Source organism: Chinchilla lanigera, unplaced genomic scaffold, assembly GCF_000276665.1.
Source record: "Chinchilla lanigera isolate Chin_1 unplaced genomic scaffold, ChiLan1.0 scaffold00029, whole genome shotgun sequence".
Lineage (NCBI taxonomy): Eukaryota > Metazoa > Chordata > Mammalia > Rodentia > Chinchillidae > Chinchilla > Chinchilla lanigera.
This window is the reverse complement of record NW_004955430.1, coordinates 14,231,445-14,243,865: the sequence shown is the minus strand read 5'-3', so window position 1 is coordinate 14,243,865 and position 12,421 is coordinate 14,231,445. Positions and strand designations below refer to the sequence as shown.

The 12,421-nt window shown below is 35.0% G+C and overlaps 1 pseudogene; it reads left to right on the top strand.

Moving 5' to 3' along the window:
* Positions 1-812: 812 nt before the first annotated feature.
* LOC102007580 lies at positions 813-2,407 on the top strand (annotated as a pseudogene).
* The last annotated feature ends 10,014 nt before the right edge of the window (positions 2,408-12,421 follow it).

The following is a 12,421-nucleotide window of genomic DNA, read 5'->3' as shown; positions in this document are numbered from 1 at the left end:
CATTGTAGAGATGCAGAATGCAAGCCTCAGTAATGCACAAGTTAAAAAAAAAAAAAAAACTAGTAGAAGACACATTGATGAAAAAATTCACAGATACTTAGATAAGAATAATAAAATAAGCATCTACCCATTTCATGGTGAAATGAGTTTGATTTATTTAGTATGACAAAAAGGTGAACTGTAGGGTCTTCTTATCAGATGTGGGACTCAGGTTGTGGGATTCTAAGACACAGCCTCAATTCCTTGGCAACATCTTGAACTTGGAACCCTGGTTAGCAGGCATCACAATCTACTAATAGCTGTCTCTTGAGCTCACTTGGCCAGAGATGGTCAACAATAAACATGCTGACCACCAGTGATCTAGCAAAATGAAGGTACCCATGTGAAGTCCTCTTAATCCCAAATGCCAATCATGCAGTAACTGGAACAATCCCAGGACAAGTTTTGCCAGGACCAGAGTATCCAGTAGCTCCAAGAACGTCTCCCCATATCCAGGCATAAAAAAGAAGTTCAGGATCTGAGACCAAAATCAGAGCCACGAACCCCTAAGGGACACTGAAGAGATTAGTATATATCCACGCAGCACCCTTCCAGATCTAGCCACCACTGTTGGAAATAACTTCACAGAGAGCCTGGCCAAAGTCTAGCCAGTGTGGTCAGTGCAAGCAGTCAAGCCACACTCGCTCATGGAGCCCTTCATGCCAGTTTTCCCAGGCAGCCAACCCTGCTATGGTTCCTTCTTCCTAAGTGTATCCACAACCCACACCTCTTCACAACAGGCTTTAATTATGGGAAGAGATATGACATGACATTTTGAGACTTCCATCATTTTTGAGGGTTGCTGGGGTAGAGTTCAAGATGTGTGGTCTTCTGACGATAAACAGCTTTCACCATGAAATGGGTAGATGAGGAAGGGAACCCTTATACTGTATCACCTCAGTTGCAGTTAGAGGAAGACTTTATGCTTCCTGAGCTCAAAAAGGGAGTCCAAGCTCTTAATTCATGCATCACTTTGTGCATCAGAGCATCCTAAAAATGCATTGTCCAGAAGATAAATCCATCTACTGCAGAGGTGCATGCCTCTGGAGAAAGCTTTGTTATACAAATGACGATACTTTTCAAGCCAAATTTTGCATCATGCATGATCACTGTACTGTCTGCACAGATCATATCAGGGGACTTGGATGCCCAGTATTCAGAAGAAGTGCCACAAACTTGTCACAATTGAAAGTGGGCAGCATTCTTTGCTACCAGAACCAATGATGCTAGTGGATCAATCATCCATGCTTTCAGGCCCTGTACAGAGTAGTGATCTCATATTATCCTGACAGTTTGAACCAAACTGGTGAAAACAAAGAGTCGGTGAGCTTCAGGAAAATTGGCAGAGCTTTGTCCACTTTAGGTCTTCATGACTTCCATTTACTCCAGGCAATAGGGTGAGGAATTTATGCAAAAGCACTGTTGGTTCAGTTAAAGAAAAACATTGTATTTATGCAATGAAAGTTTTGAAAAAAGAACCAGACAACCTTGATTGGGTACAGAAAGAAAAGCATATTTTGGAGCAGGCCACTAATCATTCTTTTCTTGTTGCACGGTATTCTTGCTTTCAGACAGAAAGCAGACTGTTCTTTGCTGTCGACTGTGTAAATGGTGGAGATCTAATGTTTCATAAGCAGCAGAAAAGAGGTTATCAGGGTTGACTCTGCAGAAATCAGTTTAGCACTCAATTATCTTCATGACTGAAGAATACTTTATAGAAATTTGAAATTGAACAATTTATTACTAGACTTAGAAAGGGACATTAAACTCACTATTTCCTGTGTGAAGAAGCATTGTAGTCAGGAGATATGACCAGCATGTTCTGTGGCGCTCCTAATTACCTTGCTCCAGAAATTATAAAAGGAGAATATTACGGTTTCAGTGTTGACTGGTGGACTCTTGGAGTACTAATGTTTTATATGATCATCAGAGGATCTTCATTTCATACTGTCGAGAGCTCTGATAACCCTGATCAAAACTCGAACAACAATCTCTTACAAGATACTTTGAAAAGGAAAATTCACATACCACATTGTCTGTGTATAACAGCTACACGTGTTCTGGAGAGTTTTCTGAACAAGGACCCAAAAGAAAGATTGGGCTGTTATCCTCAGGAGGGATTTGCTGATGCTCAGGAGCATCTATTCATTCAAAATGTTGAGGGGACATGATGGAGGTGGCCCCTCCATTTAAAGCAAGCATTTCTGGGGAACTGGGTTTGGACAGCTTTGGTTCTCAGATTGCTAATGAACCTGTCCAACTCACCTCACATAATAATGACATTGTGAGGAAGACTGACAGATATCTTTTGATGCATGAAGAAGAAAGAATGTGGCTGATCCTCATTTTCAACTATATATTCTGCTGATGTTGCCATTTAATGCATGGAAAAACTTGTTACCAGCTTGGATTCAATGAGCCATTTCATAATTGTCTGAAAGTTAATTTTAATTTCTTTTCTGTAGTTATATCTTGTAATACTTGATTCTTATAGCCTATAATAGAAAATATGGAATTTTTTGTTGATAGAGTTATTTTTTATGAATTGACTTAAGGAATAATGAGGCAATTGCCTGTTAACCAAACTTCTGAACACGTTCCATTTGTTGAGTGGAGACCGACAGCCTAATATTTTTTTTTTGCTGTTATGATACAAGAAAACAATTGGTCTGTTATGTAGAATGTCTTCACTATGCTTGTTTCTTTATAAACCCTATTACCTATACTTTTGGGGCCCACTTTATGTAATGTTCAGAGAAATTCAAAAAGATAACAATTTTCAATAAATCTGCAGGAAATACGTATATTTCTATCTCCTTAGTTAAGTTTTTTATTTAATAAGATAACACATGAAATATATAGTAGAATTCCTTTCAGGGGCAGAGTTCTTCAAACTATTCTTATTAAAATTAGTGTTTATTAATTTATTATTTAAGAAGTTGTCAAATAGAGCATTTTCTGTTTTAGTACCATTTTTATAAAAAGGACTTGAAAACTCACCATTATTATCTAAATTTGCAATGGTCCAATTTTAGTAATATTTAACTTTTGGCAAGCTATCTAGTTTGAAATTTAGAATGATTTAAAATTTGTAGGCATTTAATAATTTATCATTTAATCTTTTTAGATGTCCCATTTCATGAGAAATAGAACTTTTACAAAGTTTGTAGTCATCTATTGTCTTTTCTTGAAATAACTGAGAAAGTAATAAATATGTCAAAGGAAAATGTTTATATACATTCATATGTTCATTTATGAGGTATACATGTTTCTCTTAATGCGTGGAACTTATTTTAAAACAAAAAGCAGTATTCACAACTTAAACTTGTAGGAAATTCTGACATATCAGAAATAAGCTTATGATCTTGCTTTTAATTGTTGCTTTTTGCCATAGGGCATTTAGAATGTAGAATAATCATATCATCTTGAGAAACACTTTCTTCAAGTTATTCCTTTGTCTTCCAGTTAAATAGTAGACAGTGGTTTGTTCATGGTACATTTTAATATGATATAAACAGAAACTTTCAACTTCATGAATGAATTTTAAATGAATGACTTCATTAGATGTCTTCCCTGTTACCCTCAACAAAATCTTATCAGTTTTCTACCAATGGTGTACAAATGATGACCATTTTTCTTTGATGAAGTTTTAACCTTTTTTCAGGGTTGTCTATTGTTTTTAAAACTTTCAACTAATAAGATTGACTGTATATTTTATGCAGAATTGCATTATAAATATATTTTTGACTGTGTTCTATTTTTGCAGTCTTTAAATGTCATGCCAGTTCTTTTTCATATTATATAGAAGTTTTCTCAAAATATTCAGCAGGGGAATAAGGTAGTTTACACTCAGAATGGTTGGCATTCTGGTCTTCTAGGAAACTATTTTGTAGAATCCCATGCTCAAATCATTTTATGGATATACAGCCTAGATTAAATTTCAAGTACCTTGTTCAGTACTGGTGCATTTATTTTATAAATTTGGTTTGCTTTGATTTTTCTCATGTAGAAAACTGCCTTGTTTATCATAATGTAACCTATATTTGTGTACCTTCTTTGTCATTTAAAAAAAATCTTTAGATAAAATATGTAATTTACGTGTAAAAAAAGGGCTGGGCATGGTGGCACACGCCTATAATCTAAACACTCAGGAGGTTGAGGCAGGAGGATCACTGCAAGTTTGAGGTCAGCCTGGGCTACCCAGTGAGTTCAAAGCCAGCCTGAATGGTATAGTGAAACCCTGTCTCAAAAACACAAAAAAAGAGAAAGAGAGAGAGAATAAAGAAAAGAAAATCTCACATATTCCCTGCTGCTCACATCCCCTTGTGTCCCTTTAAGAAGTAGTCAGTATCTAATCAGCTTCATTCATCGTTCCTATGTTTTTTTTTATTGTCTTCAAAATACCTAATGTGTACCTTTAAAATGACTATATAATTGATTGACTTTGGCCTCATAGAAATATAGGATATGCATTAGTCAGTCAATTTCTGTTACTTATTTTTTCCACTCAGTATTTTGTTTCTGAGATTCATCCAGGTTGACACATTTTGCTATGCTTCAGTTCTTACCATGAGCCATATCTAATCTATTGTATGAATAGACTGTAAGCCTTAGTTATCTGTGTGCTACTTCACAAAGATAACTTCATCCATGTTTTTGCTATTACAAAGGCTGCTACTAGGAAGATTCTTACATCTGCCTATTTATGCATGGTTGCATGAAATTTCTAGAGTCTATTACCTGGGAATGGAATTTTTTTTTTTATAAATAATACTAGGATCTTCCTGAAAGAGTGAAAGGTAACCTTACCACAGTGATATGTGCATACCCATGTTTATAGCAGCATAACTGATAGTATCTAAATCTTAGAAACAGACCATATGCTTAGTGAAAGATGAAGGGATTAAGAAAATGTGGTATCTATATACAACATAATGTTGCTCTGCCATAAAGAAAGAAGTCATTTGTAGGAAAACAGATGCACCATTAGGACATAATTTTAAGTGAAATAAATTGGACACACATATTTGAATATCTCATTGTTTCTCTTATGTGAGAAATCCAAAGGGTAAATAAGGACCCAAATGTATAATAGATATTTGGAGATAGGAAAAATAATGTTCAAAGGGAAGGGGAACAAGTGAGGGGAAAGGGGGAATGGAGGGAAGGTAATAGGGCTAAAAAATTAAAAAGTATGGAAGCAAAACGATAGAAACAAAGTTTTTTAAATGGAGAGGGGAAGAAGGATTGAAGGGGAGTGAGGGTACTGGGGAAAGAAGAATTAAGATACATTATGTACAGGTACAAATGTCCTATGATCAATGTGATCAATTATGTATGTCAAAAGTATACCAATAAAATTAATTAAAAATAAAAGAATGGAAACCATCAACAGACAGAATCCACAAAGGATACATTTGGAGATTAACTGAGAAATGTGGACAACATGCACACAAAAAGATGTTGTGTGATACTGATTCCTGGCTTCAGAATTTCAAGTACCAAAAAGAAAGCCCATGAAAATTATGCAAATTCAACTTATTTATCAAAAATAAAATACTTAAGTACAAATGGGGTCAATTCAGTATACTTTGTTAATAAGTACATCTATCTTGAAGATTTATTATGTACAGGGATGATAATATTCATTGGGAATTGTATATATTTGAAAAGTGCTCAGAGAGTAACTTTCAAATTTCAAATATTCTCATCATAAAGAATGTTAACTCTCTGTGGAAAAAATAATGGAAACTATATAATTAGTCCAAATAATGCAATTTCACATAATGAGGCTCTACAGCTTCTAAATGGCTTCTTACCTTATAGCAACAAAATAGTTAAATTTTCTTATGCCTAGAAAAGTATTTATATATAACACTATCATTCCATCTATATGATAATATGATTTAAGTAAGAAATGGGTATTGTCTTTTAATTGAAACATAAAGTGTACCCAGAAGGGAAGAAGATCACATAAAGCTTTTCAAGAAATATTAAAAGAAAAAATAAAACCTGAGAAAAAAATACTAGATGTTAGATTTTAGCAGGGAAGCAACACAGACAGCTCAATATCAAAATGAGGGTCAACAATTCTGTATGAAAGCCCTGTTGGATAGCTTCAGTTTTTGAAATCTCAGAGGTACTGTCCTAACATACTTGCCTGAACAAATCTATTTCGGCAACTGAGGAGAGCAATGGTGGGTATTTTCACCATGTGAAGACAGGAAGAGTAAGGGACTACAGTGTCTTCTTTGAGCTGTGAGCCAGAGAGGAGCCTTTCTTTAGGGAAGAGCACAGTAAAAATTAGACTGGAAGTAAGAATTAGTTGTTCTCTACACCTTTGCACCATAAAGTGGGGTTTATGAATGAACAATTTGCTAGAAGTTCTGACTCTCAGATCCTACTGCAGGCCTGACCCAGGGTCTGCATTTTCACAAGATTTTGAGATGATCCACGTCCGCACTGAAGTCAGAGGAGTGCTGCTGGACACTACCAGAGAGCACCGGAGAAAGTTTAGGTTGAGTTTCAGGACAGACTACCATGGCTAATTAGCAGATCTTCAGAAAACAGTACGCATGAGACCAAGCTAAGATTTGCCAATTAGGGCTCATTGGAGTTTAGGATTAGCACTGAGACTTAGACAAACAGTAGGATTTAAGAAAGTGGACAGATGATTCTACAATGTGTTGTCTGAAAGTCATATTAATTGTTCTTCCCCTACCAAAAAATAATGTTCGAATATATTTCATCTGTGGAGACCTTAGAAAGGCTACAAATCCTTTCTTCCATGTTGTCATTTAATTTCAATTTCACTTTTCATTATATTCCTTTTCTTGAAATGTATCTTAAATTGCCAGCCCTCTCTCTCTCTCATCATTCAAATTCTGCCGGGCTTTCAGTGACCTATACAAAGTCATGCTGAAGTCATCAAATGAGGCCTAAATTTCCATGGCTGTGTTTTAGCCCTGACATTGAATTCCTTGAAAATACTATATATTTATCCTAGCCCTCAATACCCTGACTGCTCTAATTTCTAAGATGTGTCTGCTATAGTACCTCACTCTCTATTAGTGTGGTTTGCTTACCTTTTATCCTGTCAAACACATCCTCTTTGGTGAAATCTCAGGAGACTGCTTATCACCATGGTCCTCAGCTACCAGGGATGCCTCTGTTAGTTTGTCTATTCGTAGATTCATTCAGCCATCATTCATTTTACATTTCTCACCAATTATATTAGACAATGGCTTAGTGCTGGAGATCCAAGAATAAAAAAGCTTCAGGCTTGTCTCTTGAGGAACAGAGAATGATTTTATACAATAGAATTCTTATATTATGGAAATGCATAATTTGTCTTTTGTTTATTTACTGATAACAAGAAGAGGGAAAATATGTAAAATATGTCTAAGCCTTTTTAAAGTCCTAATGGATTGTGGTGTACCTAAATTCACTTTTAGGATAATAGCTAATATTTATTTAGTTCTTAGTATTTACCAAATATGGTTCTGGATGAATTACCTGCATTAGTTCATTTAATCTCCACAACAACCTGACTTGCTCTACCTGCTACCATTCTCCAGACAAAGAAAATAAGAAAATAGAGTTGCATAACTACTAGATCACTAGCAAGCAGCAGTGTTTGGATACAAACAGGTGGGGCTTTAGATGCTTCACTGCATAATATTCATTCTGAAATATGCAGATGAAGGTAGTATCTACCTATTTTATATTCTAATACTGCTTCCCACTCTCTTGTGTACCAGAGATCTATGAATTAGGGTCCTGCTAAATTTATTTTGTAAGATTTCATTAGAACTCGGCCATGCCCATTTGCTTATGTGTTGCCCATGACTACTGAAGTGCTGGCAGTGAGGATGGTGAGCAGGGATGTATAAAAGCCCTGTTGGATAGCCCTGTTGCAGTAGGAATCTCCTGGTGTGCAAAGCTTACAATGTTTACTCACTGCTCTTCACAGATAAAGTATGCCAGCCTGTGCTTTAAAAAAGTTTTACACAGAAAACCTCATCCATAACTTTGATGTAACATCAAAAAAATCTGTGCAGTAATGTTCGCATATACCACTTACAATATTTGTGATGAAAGAGTGGGGAAAATAAACTTCATTTATTACAATCATATAATTTTAAATAGTCTTAGTAGAAATTAGCTGATAAGTTATTCTCTCAGAGAACACAGCTGGACTGTGTTATGGCTGTATGTCCCTGATACTGAACAGCTGGGTCTCAGTAGCGACAGTGACCATTTCTTTTTATCGTTGTTTCATGTTGCAGAGCTAATAATACATTTCTGTTAGCACTTAGCATAATCTACCACTGCAAAATAAATTTACATAGCAATTTGTCTCTTGTAGTGCATTCTAAACTAATTGGAAGAAAGAATATATGCTTTCTTTCAGTTATCAGAATGCTATAATGCAAACTAAACAGAAAATATTAAAAAGTTAGGTTTTTATTTTAACTTTAAATGAGAACCTCTGCCCCATGTATGCTGTTCCACCATGACTTTTATTACCTTTCATTTTATTCCAAATAAAATATGAAAAATCTTAATTAAATATATATTTTAATACTTTAATTGCTCAGTGCTAAATTGTTTTTAATAATTTAATAGATGAAAACAAAATAGGACATTTGATTTACATATGCATCATTCTAAGATGGGAGTGCACTTAGGAAATCAATCTTTTGCAACATTTTTACATGACAAATAAATTGAAGGAAAGTGTAGTTAATATGAAAATAATGGAATTTTAATGAGGATAAAGGGAATTTTATTCCATTGTTGTTTATCTGAGGTTGTGAATAACACTGAGAAATACTGACTTAACTACAAATCTTATTGTACTGATACTATAATTTATGAAAATGAAATACTCAAATCTTTTCAAAATAAGAAAAATTATAATTACTTGGTACAAATGCAAACTATTGTTTTCTTTCTATTTCTTGAAAGAAAAGTGAGTATATAAATGTGCAGTTTCTAAAATGATGTCCTCTGTTAAAATATAATGCTAAATATTTGTTTAGATTAGAAATTATGACATTACAACAAGGAAAGGATCTGTAGATTTAAATATGCACAAATTTTACTTGGAACAGAGTAGATGCTGTGTGCTATAAATCCTCTGAATTTTAACTGCTTAGTCTAGATGTACAGTAATTACTTCTCAAATATTTTTCCAATAGACATTTCATGCAAGTTCCATTTTGTTTTCAGGTCCTTCCTTGAAGAAATGCATGACAGAATCATTATAAAAACAATTTTGATTAAATAAACTGACTTCTTTATGTTTTACATATTAAAATTTAGAAGGGAGTTGCCTACTCCATTTGTATTTTGATTTAAGTAATGTATGCAAGCTCTGGATATTTAAATTATTATGTCAAAGGTCAGGTATTGTATTTATTGCCATTACATATCCTTAAAATTCATTTTGTTTTGTTTTCCTTGGTTTTATAAATGCAATTAAAATCATGGATGGCACCTACCTTTCCCAGAAAAGAGAACCTGACTCTGCTTATATATCTCTGCATCATCATATATCAAGGAAGTTACTCCTTGATAATAATTGAGCAGTCTTATTAACTAATGCAGGTAAATGCAGTGGCCAAGAAGAGTGCTGCCTGTGACATGAAGTAAGTATACAGCAAGTTGTAGAAATAATATCTTTGCAGGCAGAGCAGAAAATTTTCTTTGCACATTGTCTACCTGTTTTAACTACTCTTCTTAGCCCTTGACTATGGAGTTTTCCTAAGATTGATGCTCTTACACTGACTTGTATCCTTTCTACTTGTGTGTTCTTGATGTTTCTGTTATTTTCTGATGTATCATTATTCTTCATCTAGAAATATCATGGTAGCAACTTCAAGCTAATGCAGGACGGCAGTAAGCCAGCCACTAGATTATGTATATACAAACAGAAGTTCTGAACCGACACTTCTTCCATGTGCTGATTTAGTTTAAGCTCTTATTCTGATGGACAAAAACTGTTAAATCTGCTGATGCATTTTGATCAAGAGAAGTTCACTTAAAAATAATTTGAGTCACAGTAAGAATATTTTGCCTTGCATTTGGTCCTTGCAGTGCATGAACTAGGAAAGAGAGTGATAAGTAGTTTGATTGCTTCACCTCCTCTTCCATACAGGAGAGGCAGTCAAATTTATTAAGACCTAAATGGACACAGTATCTTTTTTCAGTTTGTAAAGCTATGATAGTATGAAACAAATTTAGGAAAATCAGTTGTGAAAGAAACTCCAGAGCTTTAGGGTTACTCAAGAGAATCTAAGTTAGAACATTCATTTTATAGATGGAAAAGAGGAGGAAAATTAGACTGTAGAGTTTGCTGGTCCCAAAACAAGGGAGACAATATATTCAAACAAGCAAACTTTGGACTCATATAGGATTAAAGTCGGACCAGAACTTCTTTATGTATTAGTTATCTGATGTCAAAGTTCATGGCTTAACATGTGACTTTATTTTTCCAACTGCAAAAACTTTAACTACTATCTACAGGCCTAAAATCAGATGGCAAATGTTAAAACACCTAGCAATGTACTTAAGCATAGTAGAAGTTGGATCTGGGATAATTTCCTCTCTGTAAGAGCTGCTAGAATTTTGATATTCAACCAGTTCTTTCTGATTGCTCCTTTCTTTCATGTTTATAATTTGTATAATTTAGATCACTCCATGAATTTAGCCTGCTGACTCACAGGGCTTGTGTCATAATCCTTCTGTGACAAAAATTGATTTGATAGTGTGCGCTAGGTGGATGGTGACAAGGTCAATTGAGTTCAATTTCCTTTTCTGTCTAAGTAGTAAACTTCGTTCCTTTGGTAGGTGGCAACCTTAGAAGACCTGGCGAGTTTTAAATCTTTCTGCTCTGTAAATGTTCATTACTTAGATACCAAGAGTTCTTTAACCTCATTTGCCAATAATGTCTTACAAAAAAAAAATTGTAATTTCATTATGATAGTTTAAGTGTGCTCATTTATTTTAAAATGATTACACCACTCAAGGCTGGCTTTTAAAAAGTGCTTAAATGTTCTTAGCTTGCACATCACCTCCTTAGAGAGCTCTTTGCTAATCATATTTTCTGTGTAGATTGTAACTCTTTGTCATGGGCTGTAGTTTTTGTTTCTCTTTCTATGGCACCTACCACAATTTGGAGTTACATTTTTAATGCTGACTTCCCTCCCTGGTCTGTGAACCCCTAGAGAATTGGGGCCAGTTTTATTTTGTTCATTATCCTATCGCACAAATCTAGTTCTTTCTGTTCATGGCACACAGACAGTGTTTAATACAATATACGCTGAATAGTGAAAACATCCTCCATCTGAGAATTTTGGAATAGAAGGAAGAGAAGAAAAGGAGTTTGAAGCTTTAGGAAATCTCAAGGATACTACAGGATAGGGAGTGGAAGAATGCTTCACTTGAAGGAACCCAAGATAATTATTTCAATTCTTTTCTTGTACACAGGGGTGAAGAGTGGAATTTTAGTGAACTGAGCATTCAGTTTTTATGATGAAGCATTTATACTGCAGCACAATTCATTCCTGAGTGTACCTTTATTCATTAGCTTATTTAGCAAGTATCCACTCCTTATTTGTATACCAACCACTCCATAGATAGGACTCTTACTCCCATAAGATGCAGTAGGGACCCACATTAATCAGTACATATAGACATGGATATATCATTACCTATGGGCTTTGTATAATGGGAAAAGCAAGGGAAAACCCCAGTTTAAAATGTGAGAAGCGTCTTACTGAACGTTTTTCTAAGAGAGAGATGCTATGGTCTTCAGTTCCATCCTTTTGTCTGCAGTTGGCCTCTCTGCATTGACCCGTGCTTTACTGGGATCAGATCCTTTCTCCTTGCGCTGTGAACACAACACTTGCTTGTTGTTTTGGATTCTACTAAGCATTTATTCCTCCGTGTTCTGCCTCCAAATCCATCACTCTTAACCAGGGTCCTACCGCTTTCTTTTCTCCTGCTAATCTAATTCAAAGAGAAGCAAAAAGTTATTGAACAGTAAATGTCAGCTAATTTTCTGTTGTGCATTACTGGATGAAAAATTTCACTCCATTACCAGCATTACTGTTTCATATACTTGCGGAATTTCTTCCAGCACATAGCCCAAATTCTAGTACATGCCTTGGATTTTGAATCGTGATCCAATTCTTCCAGTCTTACCAGCTTTTTCGTCACTCCTTTCTTCTTGCCTTACCCACTCTATCCCCTGCCCCTGTGGATTGCATATGTGGATGTTGCCTTGCTCAGTGCTGTGCAGTTATGACAGCAGAGAAGTGAATGAAGAAAGAAAGCAATAATTTCTCATTAGGAATATTACTCTTATTTTCTTTTT